We start from the raw sequence: 18,037 nt of genomic DNA, 5'->3' as shown, positions 1-18,037 counted from the left end.
TGCAGCACTTATTGTGCCACCCTTAGAGGTCCTGTACATTTACACCCACACACTTCCTTTGCAGGCTGCGTGTCTTGGTGCAGAACAAAGTGAAGAGTTGACATGGCACACATCCCTATGTGGCATGCCTACAACCCACTGCCCTGGCAGAGATCAGTCAGCCCTCTAGCTGGGTACCCTATACCAGTGGTGAGGGTACAGGTGCATGAGCCCTGTACCCCTACATTGTCTAAGTCTATTCTTAGACATTTTAAGTGCAGTGCTGCCATTAAGAGTATATGGTGCTGGGAGCTTGTCATTACAAACTCCTCAGCACCATAATGACTACACTGAAAACTGAGATGTTTGGTATCAAACTTCTCAGCACATTAAACCCACACTGATGCCAGTGAGGGCTTGAATGAAAAAAGCACACAGAGGGCATCTGAGAGATAGCCCCTGAAAAATGACCTGCCATTAGTGTCCAAGCTGAGTGGCTGCTTTCAGCTGCCACCACCAGACATGTTTCTAGACCCCTGGGTTGAGAGCCTGCTGCTCTCTGGGGCCTGAAACAATGCACATCCTGTGACGAGGTGCCAAGGCTCCTCCGCCAGGATGGGAAGGGTCCACGAAGGGGAAGCTTCAAAGGCTTGCCGCCTTTGTGAGTTTTCCCCCCAAGCCACTTGCTGCTTTAAGCAACTGGTCCCCACTGGTTCTGACCCCCACTTTGGACGGATGAAATAGCGGGAAAAACAAGTGAGGAAGAGAGGTGTGGCCACCTCTGCCAACTCCACCCATCAGGTGGGGAGGCGAAGTGAAGCACAACTCTCAGTCCCCGCCATCTTGCAGATGGGGGACCCAGCCAACCACAGAAAGGCTTATGCCCCCCTCCCACTGGAGGGTGGCATAATAGGGGGGCGTACCCACCACAGGGAAGGGACCCATTGGTCCCAACCTTTTACCTACCTGTAACACCCCTAAATCTAGTATTTAGTGGCACCCCTGAATCTTGCTTCTTCAGACAAGAAACTACAAGAAGAAATGAAGAAGAACCGAACACCCGTGCTGAAGCTAACAAGAGGAGGACGTCCACTGACTTGGCAGCAGCTCTACAAGCCTGTCCCCACCTCAAACCTGCTCGAGCGAAATCACGGTGTGTCCTGCAGCCAGCAACTTCAAGAAACCCAGAGGACCTGTCTGCCTTCAATCCCAATGACTCGGTCTCCTGTGAACACTGGATTTGTTCAAACAACAGACTCCAGCTCCGCAAGGATCCTGGGTCCGCACCACTTTGCACCCGACGCTCACGGCCCGAGTTCGAGTGGCCCAACACCAAGAGGAGGTCTCCCCGGTGATCCTGACCTGAGATCCGGTGACTGCTGACCTGTCTCAAGCCTCCAGCTGACGCCTGCAGCCTCAAACTGGAAGGTCCCCCCAACCGCGACCAGGAGCTGGTAAGATGAACCGACACTAAAAGGCACCCCTGCACCCAACACCACACGGCCATGGGTGGCCCAACCGACGGAGCCTACCGACTCCCCAACATACCTCTCCAAGTGGTGGTCGCACCCAGAGGACCTTCGTCCCCGAGCCTGCAGTGTGTTTGCAAACTGGAAACTCCACATTGAAAGCTACAGGGCACACAACGTTAAAACAGCACTCTGCACCTGGCCGCCCCAGTGCCTCTGAGGGTGCATCTTTTGTGCTGGCCTAAACCCCCCTTTGCCCTGAGCTTAAGTCCAGGAGCTTTGCTCCCACAACACACTGGCCTGCTCGTCAGCAGCCACCAACTGGAGGCCCCCTATCCCCCATTGGATAACATTGGGCCTCAGCACTTTGCCGCCCTAGTGCTGCTGAGGGTTTAACAAGAGTGCATCCTTGACCCTGGGGGACCCCTGAGTCTAACCCCAGAATACCAACTCCCACAACAAAGTACTTACTTTTGAACCGATAACACTATTTTCCTCCATAGGAAAACATTGACTGTTTTTCTATGTGAAGTTTTTAACTGTGGAGTTGGAAAATCTATGAAAACCTTTTACAACTGTACTAAATAACAAAAACGCTTTTACTCACCTATTTACAGGAAATGTCCCAGTGCAGTATCCAGGTATACTGCACTGTGTAAGAAAAGTAATCTACTGGTCATTTCACTAAAAATTCTATACAAAGTATATGTACTGTATTCTGAAAAACATGGCAATATCAGTAACACTACTGTAATCAAATCAAAGTACATTTACAATTGCGATCCAAACTGTGTTACAACTACATTATTACTATAAAGTATTTATTGCTTACCTGTGCCAGATTTGCTTGGTTCGAGAAAATAAAATAACTAAAAGAATATTTTTATGCAAAAACAATTGGTCTGAAAGTCAGTCTTTGAGTGTGTGAAAACATTTGCTGACTGAGTGTGTACAACAAATGCTTAACACTGTCCTCTGATTAAATCTTACTGCTCGACCACACTACCACAAATAGAGAGTGAGGTGCTACCTACTTTACCTCGAGAAAGCAAAAGACACACAATTGATGGATGGAATACAGAACAAATCAAAACATTCACCCCCAGTCAAGAGATCTGGGTTAAATCCATCATTTTTTTGCTCACTATGCCACCCCAGTTTAGACCTGGCCATATGCAAATCAGTCTTGACCCTGTGCCTCATGGGAACAGTCCAGCCCGAACTGCCAAGCTAGGTCCTCCCTGGACCGGAAACAAGCATCCTAGGACCGGTTTCGGGGTTTCACCCCTCTTCAGCCAGGATATCTTGAATCCAGTGGCACAGTGAGCCCGGGACCTACGTCTAGGCATACCCGGCGCACTTAGGACGAGAAAGTAAAAGACACACATTTAATGGACGGAATGCAGATCAAACAGATTCTGTGGCACCAAGGTTAAGCAAGACTGTCCAAAGTATAGAATGGTCAACGAGATCAAGAGCACTAATGAGGTCTGCAAAACATAAATACAGGCTCCCTTGTTTTGCACACGTATTTACCTATTAAAAGCTCTAAATTAATACATTGCTCTGTTGTTCCTAGCCCTCTTCTAAAACCATACTGCGCGGATGATAAAATCTCATTCTCGGGGGGAGGAGCCAAGATGGCGACCGGGACGGCAGCGTAGGCTCCCGGCTCCGTGAACCTCCACATCCCGCACAGATATCCTGCATGTGATCCTCAGCCTGCGCTACATGCCCGTGTTGGTGATCGAGAGCGGCAACCGATCGTGTGATCCTGAAGCTTCCAGCAGCGGTACCGCCCGAGAAATGCTTATTTGAAGTTGGCGGCCTGTGCAGCCCTGGGGCCGGGACCTCGGGTGGACAACATGGCCGGGTGGCAGTTCAACAACAGCGGCCATTGGTGACCGGGTGGAGTCGGACTGCCGAAGCGGCGCGAATATTGGCCTGAATCTCGCAGTGGTCGCTCCTATCACCGAGAGTAGCGTGACGGGTGCATACCCGGGGTGACGATTCCAGGGGTTTATCGGCGATCGCCTGGGCCCTCGCCAGTGAACTGATCGGACGCGGCCTGTGGCTCGTCCCGATTTGCGCGGGCTGCTCCCGGTTTTCGCGGACACTGGCCCAGGGGGAGAACGACTGTTGCCTGTGGCCGCACACTGTATACACATTTGGCCTGCCTCCGGACCTTTGTTTGCAGGGATATGGAACTTGCTGCGCCCGTGCCTGAGACCCGGTCCCCATCTGGGATGGCCCTGCCCTGCGGCCATCTTGATGGGATGGACTCTGTCATCCTGTACACTGGGTCACAGCAAGATTGGTAGTGTGTGGCGCAAAGGAGCGTGGCGGAGCGAGCGCGGGGGACCGTGCTGGGGTACGGTGACCTTCTAGATGCTCTCGGAGCCCTTCATTCCACCCTGGTCCACGGCGCCCTGGTATTGGGGAGGAAGCTGGATGGTATTGCGTCAGCGTCGGAAAAGTTGCGGTCTGCCTGTCCCCAGGTACATAAGGCTCTGTCTCACCTTCCACAGGAGGAAAGTACCGTGACCGCCTCTGTGGATAAGGGACGGATGGAAACTTTGGACACTGTGGCAGCGTGTGGTCGGCTGGCTGTGGGGTCGGTCTGTTTCGGAGGTTTTGGACTTGAGCAGACGGTGGTGACTTTGTCCCATGCGCGGCCTCCGGCGACCCAGGCAATCTTCACGCAACGATCGCCTGCTCTGGCCGATTTCTCCTTCCTGGACCTTGTGTGCGGCGCGGGCCCTGGGGCAGTACTGGGAAAGGTGATCTTCCATGACGATGACTGTGCTGATGTTTCGAAACGTCCTCCCCACATGTGTGTGTCCCTTCCTAGTCTTCTCTGGACGCTCCTCTTCCTTGTAACTTTGGACATGATGGTGGGTCGATGGGTATGTACTGGAGGATTCGCAAAGAGTGGCCAAGGATAAGGTTGATCCTTCCGAGGTGGTCAATTAATAGGCGGGCGGGCTGGGGGGTTGTGTGCTTTCACGACGTACCTAATAGTGTAGCCAGTGCATAATGCTCCCCATTTCTCTTAGATGTGGCCGAATTTTTGCTGTTTACTGTTTGCGCTGGGGAGGAATATATTGTGCGGGAGGGAGAAGCCGGGGGCATGGTTGAAGGCCCTCCTCCAGTTTATTATTTCTCTCTCCCCCTTTTCTGTTAGGGGGGGTTTCCTCTCTTTCCCCTTTTTCTTTGTTTCTTCTATATTTCGGGTCTGGTTCTGGGGCGACAGGCACGCTGCGGGGGGGGGGGCGTAGTCATCTGCAGAGGTGCAGGGTGGGGGGGTGGGGGAGGGGCTTCTTTAGTCCTTTACTTTGTTTCTATGGCCTCCTTTTTCTTTTCTTACTCTTCTTTGTCTTTTTCTGGGGTCAGTGCGGTAGGTGTCCTTCGTGGCCAATCATTGTTTTTTCATTTGTGCCTCATTTCAGTGGGGTTTTCTGGGTCCTAGGGCAGGAGACTGCAGGCGCACACGGCTCGTGATATTCCTCCACATCCTGAACCTTCTGTTTCTGCGCCAGTGACTTTATAGCTTGCCATTTATTGTTGACGTTCATTATTCTGCCTGCCTTTTTCGCTGCTGAGAACTTGATTGGCACCTGATCCTTCTATCCCTTATTGTAAAATGAAAACCTTTTATATCCTGGTTCCCCTCTTGGGCTATTCGGTGGACAAGAGAATACTAGCATGGAAAATCTGCTTCCCGAGGTGCTACATGTGATTAAAATCTGTTTGCTGTTGTTTTCATTGCTTAGCGGCCGGCCCCGAGGGTTGTAGGCCCATACTTGTCTTTATTTGCAATGTCAATAAAAGTTTTCCCAAAAAAAAAAAAAAAAAAAAAAAAAATCTCATTCTCGGTGACCCACTCCTCCAGTCTTACCAATAAAACTCTGCTCATCACTTTTTTTTATTTTTAATAAACTTCTTATTATGGTTGTCGTCAGGGCACAAATAAATCGGGTATTTTGTCCAAATATTGAGAGCATTATATCCAAACATCTGTCATTTTACGATAATTGGCGTATGAGTATTACACATATCACAACAAAAGACAACAGTCCATGTATTACATTCCCAACTCCCCGTCATTTTCATTGTCAGATTCCCCCTCCGCCCTTATTTCTGGTGTGTCACAGATGTATCCCCTGTACTTATTCCAAGCCCCCCAAACCTTGCTCCATTTCTTAGGGCAGCCTCGATTGATAAATACTGCTTTTTCGGCCACCATGGCAGCATCAAGATCCCCACACCAGGCGGTGAGCGATGGCGACTCTCTTACACCCCACTTTTGTGCGAGGTTGCGCTTCGCCATCATTATCCCCAGTGTGGCCCATTCCTGTGATGGGCGTGAAAGATCGTTCGGCTCCCATACATTTAGTATACATCTCCTAGGTTCGGGAACTAATGACACCTCCACCGTCTGTGATATGGTCCTCATCACTTTTACCCAGTACTCCATTATCCTGGGGCATTCCCACACAGTATGAAAGAAAGTACCCTCCTCCCCACATCGCCTCAAGCAGTACAGGTGCGGTGCTGACCCTATTTTGTGGAGAGTGTATCTTGTGTAATAGGTTCTATGTAAAATTTTGAGCTGCATTAGTTTAAGTCTCGAGGGTATCTCCACCTCCCGCGGAGAGGCCAACACCTCCCGCCATTCGGAGTCTTCGAAAACACCCACATCCCGGGACCATTTTTCCCTGAGGGCCACGTGAGGGTCCGGTAAATTGTTCACTAGTTTTCGGTATGTAAGGGAAGTGGCCCGCTTATACATACAGTCTGTCAATAGCCTATCCTCCATAGGGGTAGCCTCGGGAACCTCTGTGCCAGGTGGCAGGGCCGCCTGCAACGCATGCCTTATCTGCAGGTATCTAAAGCTCTCAGAGGGCACCAGTTCATATTGCGCTTGAAGGTGTTCAAATGTAGTGACTCCCCCCTTATGCCACATATCGCCCACCGTTGATATTCCAACTGCGTCCCACTTGTCAAAGCCCTTGCAATGCCACAATTCACAGAGCCGCTGCGTAACCCACAAAGGGGTGAGTTGGGTTATCGTTCCCTTCCATCCTAATTTAGCATGTGCTTCATGCCGTAAGTTGACAGTCTGCCTTGTGGGTCCGAGTAGCACTGGTGTACGCTTCCTGTTATAAAGTGCAGACATCATGCCATCAACCCCAAGCCCATGTCTATCTGCCTTGAAAGCGGGATCCGCCTGTGGAGCGTGGAGCCACTGATTGATCACTCTCAATTGGGCCGCCCAGTAATACAGCTGTATGTCGGGCAGTGCGATGCCTTCGTCGTACCACCCTTTAGTTAGCTTGCGCTGTGCTATGCGTGCAGGTTATTTTCCCCACAGCAGCCCGGAAACCTGAGCCGCAATTTTTTTTAAATAAGTAGGTGGCACGGAGTACGGCGTATTTTCGTGTGCATACAAGAATCGAGGCAGCGCCATCATTTTAAAAAGCGCTGCCTTCCCCAACAGTGTCAGGGGCAGCGCCCCCCAATGAGTAGCATCTCTTTTTAAACGTTCCAGGGGAGGCATGAGATTTTTTTTAACAAATTTGTCAGGGTCCGCCGTGATGTAAATACCTAGATACTTGAATGCGTCCACCGAGACCTGCAGTGGGCAGTCCTCTGGAAGTTGCGGTGGCGGGCCCTGGAGCACAAAAAGTATCGACTTGGACCAATTTATAGTGTAGCCTGATGCCCGACCAAACTGGTCACATATATTTAGGAGTATCAGTATGGATCGCCTAGGAGAGGTCAAATAAAGTAAAACGTCATCCGCATACAGCGAGATGCGGTCTTCCTATTCTGCCGTCCAGCTCAGGCCTCGGATCATGGGCTTCCACTTGATCCATGCCGCTAGTGATTCCAGTACCAGCGCAAACAATAACAGCGACAGCGAGCAGCCTTGACGCGTGCCCCGGGACAGTGGGAAGTCATGGGATATATGCCCATTAGCCGCCAAGTGGGCCAGCAGCTTTGTGTAGAGAAGACGTACCCATGCACAGAACTTTGGGCCAAAGCCCAAATGCGCCAGTACCGCGAACAAGAAGGGCCATTCCACCATATCGGATGCCATACGGGCGTCCAATGACAGAATTACTACTGGCTCTTGAATATAAGGTATGCGGGCCATCAATCCGTGCAAACATCTCAAGTTCAGTGCTGTGTTCCTATTAGGCATAAATCTGGACTGGTCCGGGTGAACCAGGGTTGTGAGGTGTGGAGTAAGCCTGAGCGCAAGGACCTTTGCTAGTATTTTAGCTTCAGCATTGATTAAGGAAATGGGGCGGTATGAAGCACAGTCTTCCGGGGGGTTCCCGGGTTTCGGAATCGTCACCACTGTGGCCAGGCGCTGATCCTGCGGGAGTTCGCCTGTCTTCAGACTGTCGCAGCACATATTTAGCAGGTGTGGGGCCACTGTCCCCACCAGCCTTTTGTAAAGTTCCACGGGGATACCATTAGGTCCTAGTGCTTTCCCAGATTGTAAGGAGCCAATTGCCGCCTGTAGCTCGTCGGTCGTCAGGTCCGCCTCTAGTGTAAGGGCCATTTCCGGTGTACGTTTGGGCATTGCAATATCCTTGAAATAGGTCAATGCCTCTTCCACTGACATTTCCGACAGCGATGTGTACACCTGCTGGAAATGTTGTGCCAGCATGTGTACTATGGCACGTGGGTCTGTTTCTTTTAAATTATCTCTCGTTTGAAGCTGCGCTATCCACTTTCTGTCACGCTCCCTTTTATCGAGCCACGCCAGAAGCTTCCCGGCTTTATCGCCGGTCTCGTATATCTTATGTCTCGTAGCCGAAAGTCTGAGTTTAGTCACCTCCCCCAGATGGTCCCTATGCAGTTGCTGTTGAAGGCGTAAGTTTTGGGTCGTGGCGGGAGTTGGATTTTGAGAATGTTGAGCGTCAGCCTTCTGTAGTTCTGATTCTATAGCAGTGAGTTCCCGCTACTGTTCTCGCCTATATCCTGTTATAGAGGAGATGGCCTGCCCTCTGAGTACGGTCTTATAGGCCTCCCATAGGTTGGTCGGAGAGTGGACAGACGCAACATTTTCTTGGAAGTAGTGTTGTGTCGTGGTGAGCATAGATTTCATGATCTTGGGAACCCGTAAGTATCCAGGGGGTATGGGAAAATTTGCCGCCGTCCCCCCAGGTGATACGTGTACGTTAAGATAATTGGTGAATGGTCTGAAATACCTCTAGGTCGAATTTCAATTGTGTCCACATGTTTGAGGCTTTCTGGGGATGCGAGAAAGTAGTCTATTCTAGACAAGCTGTTATGTACCCCTGATTGAAAAGTAAATTGGCGTGCCATGGGATGTCGATGCCGCCAGACGTCTGTAAGCCCTAGTGCCTTCATAAGGCTCCCTAAGTGTGATACTCCCGAAGTCCGCCCGCTCACAGGGTGTCGGTCCACAGCCCCATCCACCACGGCATTAAAGTCTCCCCCAATCAGTAGTTCTCCCTCCGGGAGATCGAGGAGGAAGTCACTAAGGGCCAGAAGCGTAACTGCCAGTAGCGCCGGGGGAACATATACTGATACTATATTGATAGGGTGTCCTTCCCACTGACCCACCAGAGCCGCAAAGCGGCCGCCCGCGTCAGTCTTTGTTCTATGTATTATGAGTGGTGACTGTTTTCATACTAAAATACCCACCCCTCTGGACCCCGACGAGAACTCCGAGTGGGCAACCATCCTGCACCCACCTGTCTAACGCCCGACATGCAGTACCAATGAGGTGCGTCTCCTGTAACAGAACCACAGCCGGGGAACTTCGTTTAAGACATTGCAATACCAAACCTCTTTTAATTTGATCCCCGAGGCCGTGTACATTCCACGTAATTAGTGATAGGGACTTCACCTGTGTGGTAGAGATCCGCCCTCGCTCAGCTGGCTGCGAGTGTGGTGTCGCCATAATCGTTGGAATGTGTAATCATTAGAACGGATTCACATGAGCAGTGCCATTCCCAACCCTCATTTGAAAATGTGTCATACCTGAGTGCCTGCGCATAAAATGCTAACAAAAGAAAACCTAACCATAACAACGTACCCATACCCTCCACCCTCCACCCCCCTCCCTGCCTCCCTGCTAGACGGACTTAAATCTACCCGCCACCCCAACTTTGCAGAGCGCTTCATACCCAATCCCTGTATCAGTACTTGCGTTTCGGGGGTGAGAAGTCCGAGGAACGCCGTAGTCTATCCCCTCCTTGAAGACCATTGTTCTTTCAGACCTTACTGCAGCTGCCGTGCAGGTCCTACATGTGTGGATCCCGGCCCACCCTCCCATCAGATGTGGACGATCACAAGAATCGGATATCATCCGGTGGAGTGTCCATTACTTCGCTATTATCTCCCCTCTGATTCTGTCCTTGCCGATCTGCGTTATCCGTGTGAGCCATGGTCCCCTCTGTCAGTCCTCAACCTCCAACCTGTGCGTGTTGTCTTCTTTCCGCGCTCGTCCGTGATCCCTGGGGTCTTCCTCCACACGTCGCTACTGCTGGTGCCTCTCCGACCGCTTGTGTCCGTCCATTCGCCGCCACCCCTCGAGCCAGTCATGGCCTCTTCAGGATGATCAAAAAACAAGTTTTTCCATCGGCTCGACTCGCAGCTGCGCTGGGAATAGCATGGAATAGGTCATTTCTCTGCGCCAAAGATCCTTTTTGATCTCCAAGAAGCTCCTGCGACGTTTGGTAACTGCAGCTGTGAAGTCCGGAAAAAAGGAGACCACAGAGTTTTGGATGAGAAGCGGCGGGGCCACTCTCGCTGTTTGCAGTATGGCATCCCGGTCACGGAAATTGAAAATTCGGGCCAGTACAGGCCTGGGAGGCACCCCTGGCTTAGGCCTGCCGCCTGGCACCCTGTGCACCCTTTCAACTGAGAAAAAGATGGATAGCCCCCTCGGCTGGAGTCTTGTCTTAATGAGTTCCTCAACATATAGGTCCATGGCCAGGCCCCCCTCACTCTCGGGAATGCCCGTAATTCGGACGTTATTTCGGCGAGAGCGCCCTTCCTGGTCGTCCAGCTTCGCCGCCATTATATTATTTTCGGCCTTCAGGTGGTTAACTTTTTGAAGCAATGAGTGAGAGTGGCCATAATGTCATTGAGCGTTACTTTATTCTCTCCCCCGTTGTCCGGCGCTTTTTCTTGCGAGTCTCTGAGGTCCGGCAGGGCCGGTGATTCCTTTGCGTAGGCATATTTGTCCAGTTTGCCCTGGGTGTTCGCGCGCGGGCCCCTGCCCCCCATATTTGCTTGGGGAACTCTACCTCGGTCGGTAGTCGCCGCCGCCAGCCGCAGGGTTTTTCCTTCCCCGCGCGGCCTGTCGGGTTTCCCGCTGTGGAGTCACCTGATATGCGTTGAGGCAGAGGGCCACACCGTCCACAAACACGCGGGTCCCGGGGGCCACCACACTCAGCCGATCGATCACCACCAGCCACCCCTGGTATGTAAGCAGTCCGCACATAGGTAGCAATGAGCCCATCCAATAATCCCCAGTGCAGTGGGGCAGGTCTACAACCGGCTCCAGGTGCCAATTTGGTCAGCTCCTCCAGGCGCCAGCGTCCCCCAGCGTGGTTCTAGTAATGGCGGCGGAAGGCTGCCCTGGGCCGCACCGTTTTCACCTGGTGCTGTCGTTCAGAGCCCACGATCATTTGGGTGGCTCCCATTAGGAGGTTCAGGGTAGTTGGGGCTGTGTCCCTCAGAGAATGAGCATTTGCAGATGGAGCTCCCTGGTAGTGGAGGGCCTGGTCCCCGCCGGGCTCTCCAGTCCTCACCCAGCACTGGGCGGGCGTGCACACCTCTCCCCCGCGGTCCGCTCCTCACCGTCAGCTGTTCCCGGAGCTCGGACCAGAGTCGGTCCCGGGCGGGCAGTGACCCACCGCAGATTCCAGCAGCAGCCGGCAACAAGACCGCCTGGCTCCACAGCCGCGCCGCTGCTTGAACAATAGCCTGTGTCGCGGGGGGGGGGGGGGAGGGGGGAATCGGAGGGAGATCAGTTCGTCGTCCGCCGCCGTTAGTAGTGGCCGCTGAGTCCGCCGACGGCACCCCTCAAACCGACAGTCGAGCTCCGTCCACTGGCTCTGACATTCAGGTCAGTCCCCGGCTCCAACTGCACATCTAGGCCGCCCTACGTCTTCCGATTCTCACTGGCGCTACGGCGGCGGCTCACGCCCAGAGGGTACACCGATCGGGACTCCGGTGTTTCCGGTCCGAGTTGGTGGTCTTCAGGGTGCGATTTGTGCGCGGATTATGTGGCGGATTGTTCGGGGAAGCAACTCTGTCCCCGGAGCTCCTTTAGGCTGCGGCCATCGTGAACGGCAGCAAGCCACGCCCTGCTCATCACTTTTAACGATGAGTCTAGAAGTGAAATGGGGCGGCAATTTGTAGCCTCCGAATTATTCCCTTTTTAGGTCGAGCCTAGCGCAGCGCGTATTCGCTGCTCTAGGAGAGGGCATCTTGGAATCACTCCAGACTTTTAGAAAACACGGCCTCAAGCTTGCGAGAGAGAGCAGCGGCAGCGCGCAGGGTGCCATCTGTTTCCAATTAGCGTGGTCGCTTTCACTTTCGCGGCCGCGTGGCCCTTGTTTGTTGTTTCCGCCTGCTTGTTCTTTATTGCACTTCTTCGTCTGTACTCAGCTGGTTCCCTGGCTGCGGGTATGCCCAGAGCCACCAGAGATGGTTATCATAAACATTGCTGTAAAGTCAAGCATGTGGATTTATTTGAATTTACTTTTAAGGTGCTAAAACTAGAAATGGCTATCCAAGAGGCATGTCAGTTGTTATCAGAAAGCAAATTTTGTTTAAATCAAAGATCGAAGGCAGCACAGTTTTGATGTTTTTTTTCCTGGCCAAGAAGTTTTGGCTCATGATTCAGCTCAAATTGCAGCGAGCGCTTCATAGGCATCTGCTCACTAGCCGCTGGGGCTCAGATGTCTCCTTGGTGGATTCCCATCTGTCCTGTCACATAGAAGGCTCAGCCTCCACTCTCGTGCATGCCTGGACTGAGCCGTACTACCAAATAACAATGCTAGGTTTTGTTGTTCGGTTGCTTTGACGATGTGTTAAATATTGCTCAGGGTTCTCCTTAACAGAATGCTAGAATACTTTTAGGCCTTGGGAGAGCTGTTTGGTATTAATTGGGCATCAAAAGAATGTGGCATACCAGGGCATTTAGTATACATTCCAGTTGTACTTTTTCATCCCACATTTTGTAGCTGCTTGCAGGAGCGAGCCGCGGTGGCGCGCAGGGTGCCATCTGCTTTCAATTAGCGCAGTCGCTTTGGCGGCCACGTGGCCCTTGTTTATTGTTTCCTCCTGCTTGTGTATTCGCTGCTCGGCTCGTGCACAGCTTTTTGGCGGGATCTCCCTTATAATATATTTGATGGTGAGCGATTGCTTTGCACATCTCAAGTGCAGGGAGTTCCTGTTGTAGGAATGTACTTTTTCTATAGGTTGACAATAATACAGGCGCATCAGCTAAACTCCGGTCCCCCATGCTATCCTGGGCGCCTCGCTATTAGTGCCTGCGTATTTGGTTACAGTATGTAATAAGCTCTTAAACCGCACTATTAAAATAGACTGCCTTTTCAATTTAAAGGCGTCTTGAGCACAGCAGTCAATTACCCTAATGAAGATGCGTTATGTTTTCACTTTTTTATTAACGAAAGAGCTTGGCATTTTCATTAGATGTGATTAGGAAGCGCTGCACTAAAAGAGTGCGCACATGTTGGCGCTGCACAAAATGCACGTTTACACAAGGGAATTTAAGTGCAAGGCTCTTAAATGAATTGATCGCGAGCCTCTTGCGCTTCAAACAACCTCCTTGGGGTCATTAGTACGCAGTCAGATAAGAGCTGCACTGCACGAACATATATGGAATTTAAAACTTTTTCGTTGAAAGGGAATAAACTTGCAGATGTCTTTTTTTATGTGCATTTTGACTTGTATTAGTCGGTTTGGGCAACTATGTTCCCCTGTACCTGACACACCACCTGCAGCATATTTCAGCCGATCCTAGCCCATGTTTATAGCATGTGTCACTCATTCCTGGCTCACAGATGCATGTCACAAGGGGCTCTAAGATTCCAACAACTTCTGGGCTTCGGGCTCCCCTGTGCCTTAGGGGGCCGCCTACTTTTGCATATGTTATTTATTTTTTCACAAGCGGCTACTGCCTATTTGTTAACAGTAGTCCACTTATAAGGTCCCAAAGGCGAGACCTATTGGCTATGCCAATGCTTGTTTATAGATTGGGACAATAACATATTGACCCAATGTAGGTGGTGTGCCCTCAGTCACTGCTAGGTTCAAAACTCTATGAAAGTATGGGGCCCCATAGATCTGGTACTGTTTTATAAATATCTATAGGGACCCCGTCAGGGCCTGGGGCTTTTCCTCCATCACTACCATTTAATCCTGCCCTGACCTCATCGAGAGTAATGTTTAAGGATATTACTGGCCACTTACAATGTAGTGGACTGTGGGGGCTAAAAGCATCACAATCAGGTGGGTTAAAAATACCAGAGAAATGTAACACCCATTCTTCGCTGCTAACGTGAGACAATAATTCCAGGAAACAATAATTGTTTAGGAAAGGTGAATTAACAGTTTCCCTGAAAAGCTTATTATTGGTTGTATCCGCTGCCGCGGACAATTTGTCCCACGCTTGCTCTTGGAGCTCTCTTTTCCTCTTTGTGAAGACTAATTTATAGTTAAATCTTAAAGTCTTGATTAACTCTATATTCCTAGGTCTAGTACTGAGAGCCTGTTTTAGTTGCTTAGAAGCTTGAATACATGTATGCTTGAACCATCCCCTGTTTTGTATAGTTTTATCCCTATGAGGGGCTGTCAATATCTCTTCAATAGTGCTATGAATTTTACTAAAATTGGTTAGCAACAAGGTGGGGTTAACATCTGCATTAAGACAATACGAAATCTCTGTCCCACATTTTGTAACAATATAGTATAAAACTTTGTTCGAGTCTACCCCCTCCCACTTTATTTGGGTTCCATTTGGTCTAAACGGGTCAATGTTACCAATAACAGTTTGTAGAGATGCTAATTTGTTACCCCATACCAGTATTGGCATTATAATGCAGTTATGATCGCTTAGTAACAACTGTGCAATTCTTGGTGTAGGACACATTTGTACAATACTCGTAGAGATTAACACATGATCAATCACGGAGTTTGCATTCCTGCCAGTAAAGGTTGGTATCACATCACCGTTGGGATCGCATGCACATTGTAACAAGTCAAGGTCGTATTTTTGCCATCAATATATTTAAGGCTCCTCCATAGTTGTTGTGTGTAAAATGTATACAGTCATCCCCTGCATCGCTCTTGTACCCGCAGGATTTGGTCATAGATAATGGACATATTTTCCTATTAAAATCCCCAACCCATATAATTGCAAAATAAGTGTCCATCACTCCTATAACATTATCAAGCCCCTTTTGCAGTTCAAATTCTGCATTACTGTGGGTAGAATCAAAAATATTATTGTAGAAATTGACCAGAAGCATGTACTCCCGTCTTTACAACACAGCCACAAAATCTGTGAGTGTTCTCCTATTTTAAACACTCTTTTAACAACAACAGGGAGTTTATTTGACATAAGGATTAGGAGCCCACCTTTTGGCTCTACCTGCAGGGGAGGGTAGTGCCAATAAACCATATGAGGTAAACCCTTCAATATGCACTTGGTCAGCGCACCAAGTTTCTTGTAAACAGACTATATTGTGTTTATCAATGAAGTCTATCCAACCTAGTGAGTCTTTCTTACTTAATAGGCCAGCTATATTCCACGTGACTATTGTGTATCCATTTACTGGCAAAGTCCCTGTATTATCATCCAGGTGTTCACATATGATATCATCATCCCTCTTTGTTTGTGACGTCTCTTCATGAGAACTTATTACATGTAACGGGACAGTAGGCATAGTCACTAATGGTATTTACAACTCCAGCTCCCGTTAACCCTTCTCCATTGTGGCCAGACTCCACGTTGGGTGGACAGGCGACATTATGTCAGTTGTTTTCTTCCAGTGTACTCAGGGCTTAGTATCTATTAGGCACTGATAGTGAATATTGGGGCCCTACAGGGTTCAACCTAGGTAGCCCCCTATCAACTCTCCAATTGGTTATAGGTCCTAAATGTCTATTAAAAAATCCAAGGGGTAATAAGGACATATTGTGATCGCATAGTGGTGGAACAACTGCTCTTTCTAGAGTATTCTTTGCCCAACTGGGGCTTCTAAAATTAATGATAGTGCAGTCATCCCACTGGGTAGCCACAGTTCTTATCTAGCCAGTGGACCACTTTGTTTTTCAGGGTATGGTCCGATTCCCTTTGGTCCAGGTGTAACTGGGGCACATTAACCATGACTGCCATGTACAGACAGCATTTTGGGGGTAAATTTATATAGAAACCAGCTCTACTCTCAGTAACCTCCTTGATTAGTATAATTAGTAGTTGGCTGATTCTGCTCATATCTATCTCCTCTTGTAGGGTGTGGTTGATTAATCTGGAGTTGCCTTGATGGGAGATGAGTTCCCAACTCATTACAACCATCTTTACTCCCCGAAGTTACTCTTTCTTGGGATCCATAGCCTAAATTACTGCCAGTTGAAATACTTGTAACCTTAGTGGTGGCAGCTGTTACCTGGGGGGCTGTTCAATGGGGCTCCCCGTTGCAACACTCGCCCTTTCCCTTACACTATTACCTAGTTTACTTAGTATGCCATTAATCTTAACTATTTCTCCATTCAGGTTGTCTAGTGTGTTATAGAAGGGTTTTTAGCAAGTCTTCTATCTTTAATGCTACAAGACCTACAATTTGTGTGGCATGTGAGTTTATTGAGGACTCTTGTTCAGGAGGCACATCACAGGGCTGGACTATTATATTCTGCAGTGGTCCTTTATTGTTTTTATTACTGCCTTTACCTGGCATTTTTTGCAGCCTCTTTTTCTTTTTGGAGTGGGAGAACGGGTAGGGGAATGTAAACGTAATGTATCAGTCTGTATATGTGGTTCAGTACCAGGGTTAGCAATACTTTATGTTGTCTTTGGGGTGCCTGGTTGCTTGTTATAAGGAGATTCCCTTGAATGAGCATTCTCCTGCTGAGCTACTCCTCTAACTTCACTCTCCATCCCTTCTGTCACCATACCTGCTCCGAGAGATAGGCGGCGTTCCGCTCTGTCAATTTTGACATTAATTGCACTAACTGCGCGCACTGAGTAGGAGTCAATGGTAGTGCATGAGGGGGGGGGGAGGGTTGACCACTATTTTTTGCATTTTGCGCTTTGCCATTTCTATTGCTCCTTTTATACAATGACATACCCTCGTTTAGCTATAGAGAGAAGCGCACAATGGGAAAGTGCAAGGTGCAAGAAGCAAAAAGTGCATATGCAAGGTGCAGGGGCAAAGTGCCAAGTGCAATGACTTTAGGGGCTAGGGGTTTGGGATCAAAGTGCCTGGTGCAAAAACAGAGGGCTATGATCCACTAAACGAGCACGAGCTTTAAAAACCTCAGAATTTAAAAAGAAGTTATAAGAAGAACAGGTTAAAAAGGGCTAGGATCCACTAAACGAGCAAGAGCTTTAAAAACCTCAGAATTTAAAAAGAAGTTATAAGAAGAACAGGTTAAGAAAACAGCACTATTTGTCACTAAATGTTCACAACAGTTAAAGTTGAAATATTCAGTACAATATTAAAGTAAAGCACCATTTAGCTGAACCGTTAAAAAACTTAAAATTGCAATGTCCTGCTATTATCTCCCGCCACTTACAAGTCTTTTCTGCCACCAGGCAATGTGAAAAGTTCAGCAACAATCAGACAACCAGGTACAAAAAAGAAGAGTTAGTTGTACCAAAAATCTCACCGCCTTAGCTGTTCTTTTCGGTTCAGTTCAAGGTTTAGGAATGTTATCCAGCTTGTTCTCAGCAGTAATTTCAATGTTTGACCAATGTTCAAGACCTTCGGCCCCTGAGCAAACGGGGATAGCCCTTCCCTGCCTTAACCAGCCTGGCCCGGGCACAGCACTGCGGGAGCCGCAAGATGTTTATGTGCACCTCCGGCCGTGGGAAGGCAGTGACTGCGCCTCCTGGAGCAAAGGGTGCTGGGGCATGCAGTCCCTTGCTCCCCCTCCTCACGGTTGCCGGTGGTTTCCTGTGGCTGGCGTTGGCGGCCCCCACGCTGCGGGAGCCGCGAGATGATTATGTACGCCTCCAGGCGCGGGAAAAGAGTGACGGCGCCTCCTGGCGCAAAAGGTGCTGGGGCTTGCAGTCCCTTGCTCCCCCTCCTCACGGTTGCCGGTGGTTTCCTGTGGCTGGCATTGGCGGCCCCCGTGCTGCGGGAGCCGCAAGATGGTTATGTGCGCCTTCGGGCGCGGGAATGCATTGACGGCGCCTCCTGGCGCAAAGGGTGCTGGGGCTTGCAGTCCCTAGCTCCCCCTCCTCACGGTTGCCGGTGGTTTCCTGAGGCTAGCTTTGTCGGCCCCCAATAATGTATTCTTAAAAACCATTTTACTAAAATAGTTACCTCATTTTCATAAACTTT

At 49.7% G+C, this 18,037-nt stretch overlaps 1 protein-coding gene across 6 annotated transcripts in view; it reads right to left on the bottom strand.

Moving 5' to 3' along the window:
* Positions 1–18,037, bottom strand: part of LOC146817560 (uncharacterized) — a 170,973-nt gene that overhangs the window by 127,749 nt on the left and 25,187 nt on the right. For 2 of the 6 annotated variants that reach the window (XR_014963012.1, XR_014963008.1), the window contains exon 1: positions 17,361–17,864. The exons of 3 other annotated variants lie outside the window; for them this stretch is intronic. The gene's annotated coding sequence lies outside the window, so the exon portion shown is untranslated. Of the gene's footprint in view, positions 1–17,348; positions 17,865–18,037 lie in introns of those variants that run through there. One more of the 6 variants, XR_014963009.1, reaches the window with a different exon arrangement.

This window comes from Triturus cristatus, chromosome 6 (genome assembly GCF_964204655.1).
Source record: "Triturus cristatus chromosome 6, aTriCri1.1, whole genome shotgun sequence".
Taxonomy (NCBI): domain Eukaryota; kingdom Metazoa; phylum Chordata; class Amphibia; order Caudata; family Salamandridae; genus Triturus; species Triturus cristatus.
This window is presented reverse-complemented; position numbering and strand designations above follow the sequence as displayed.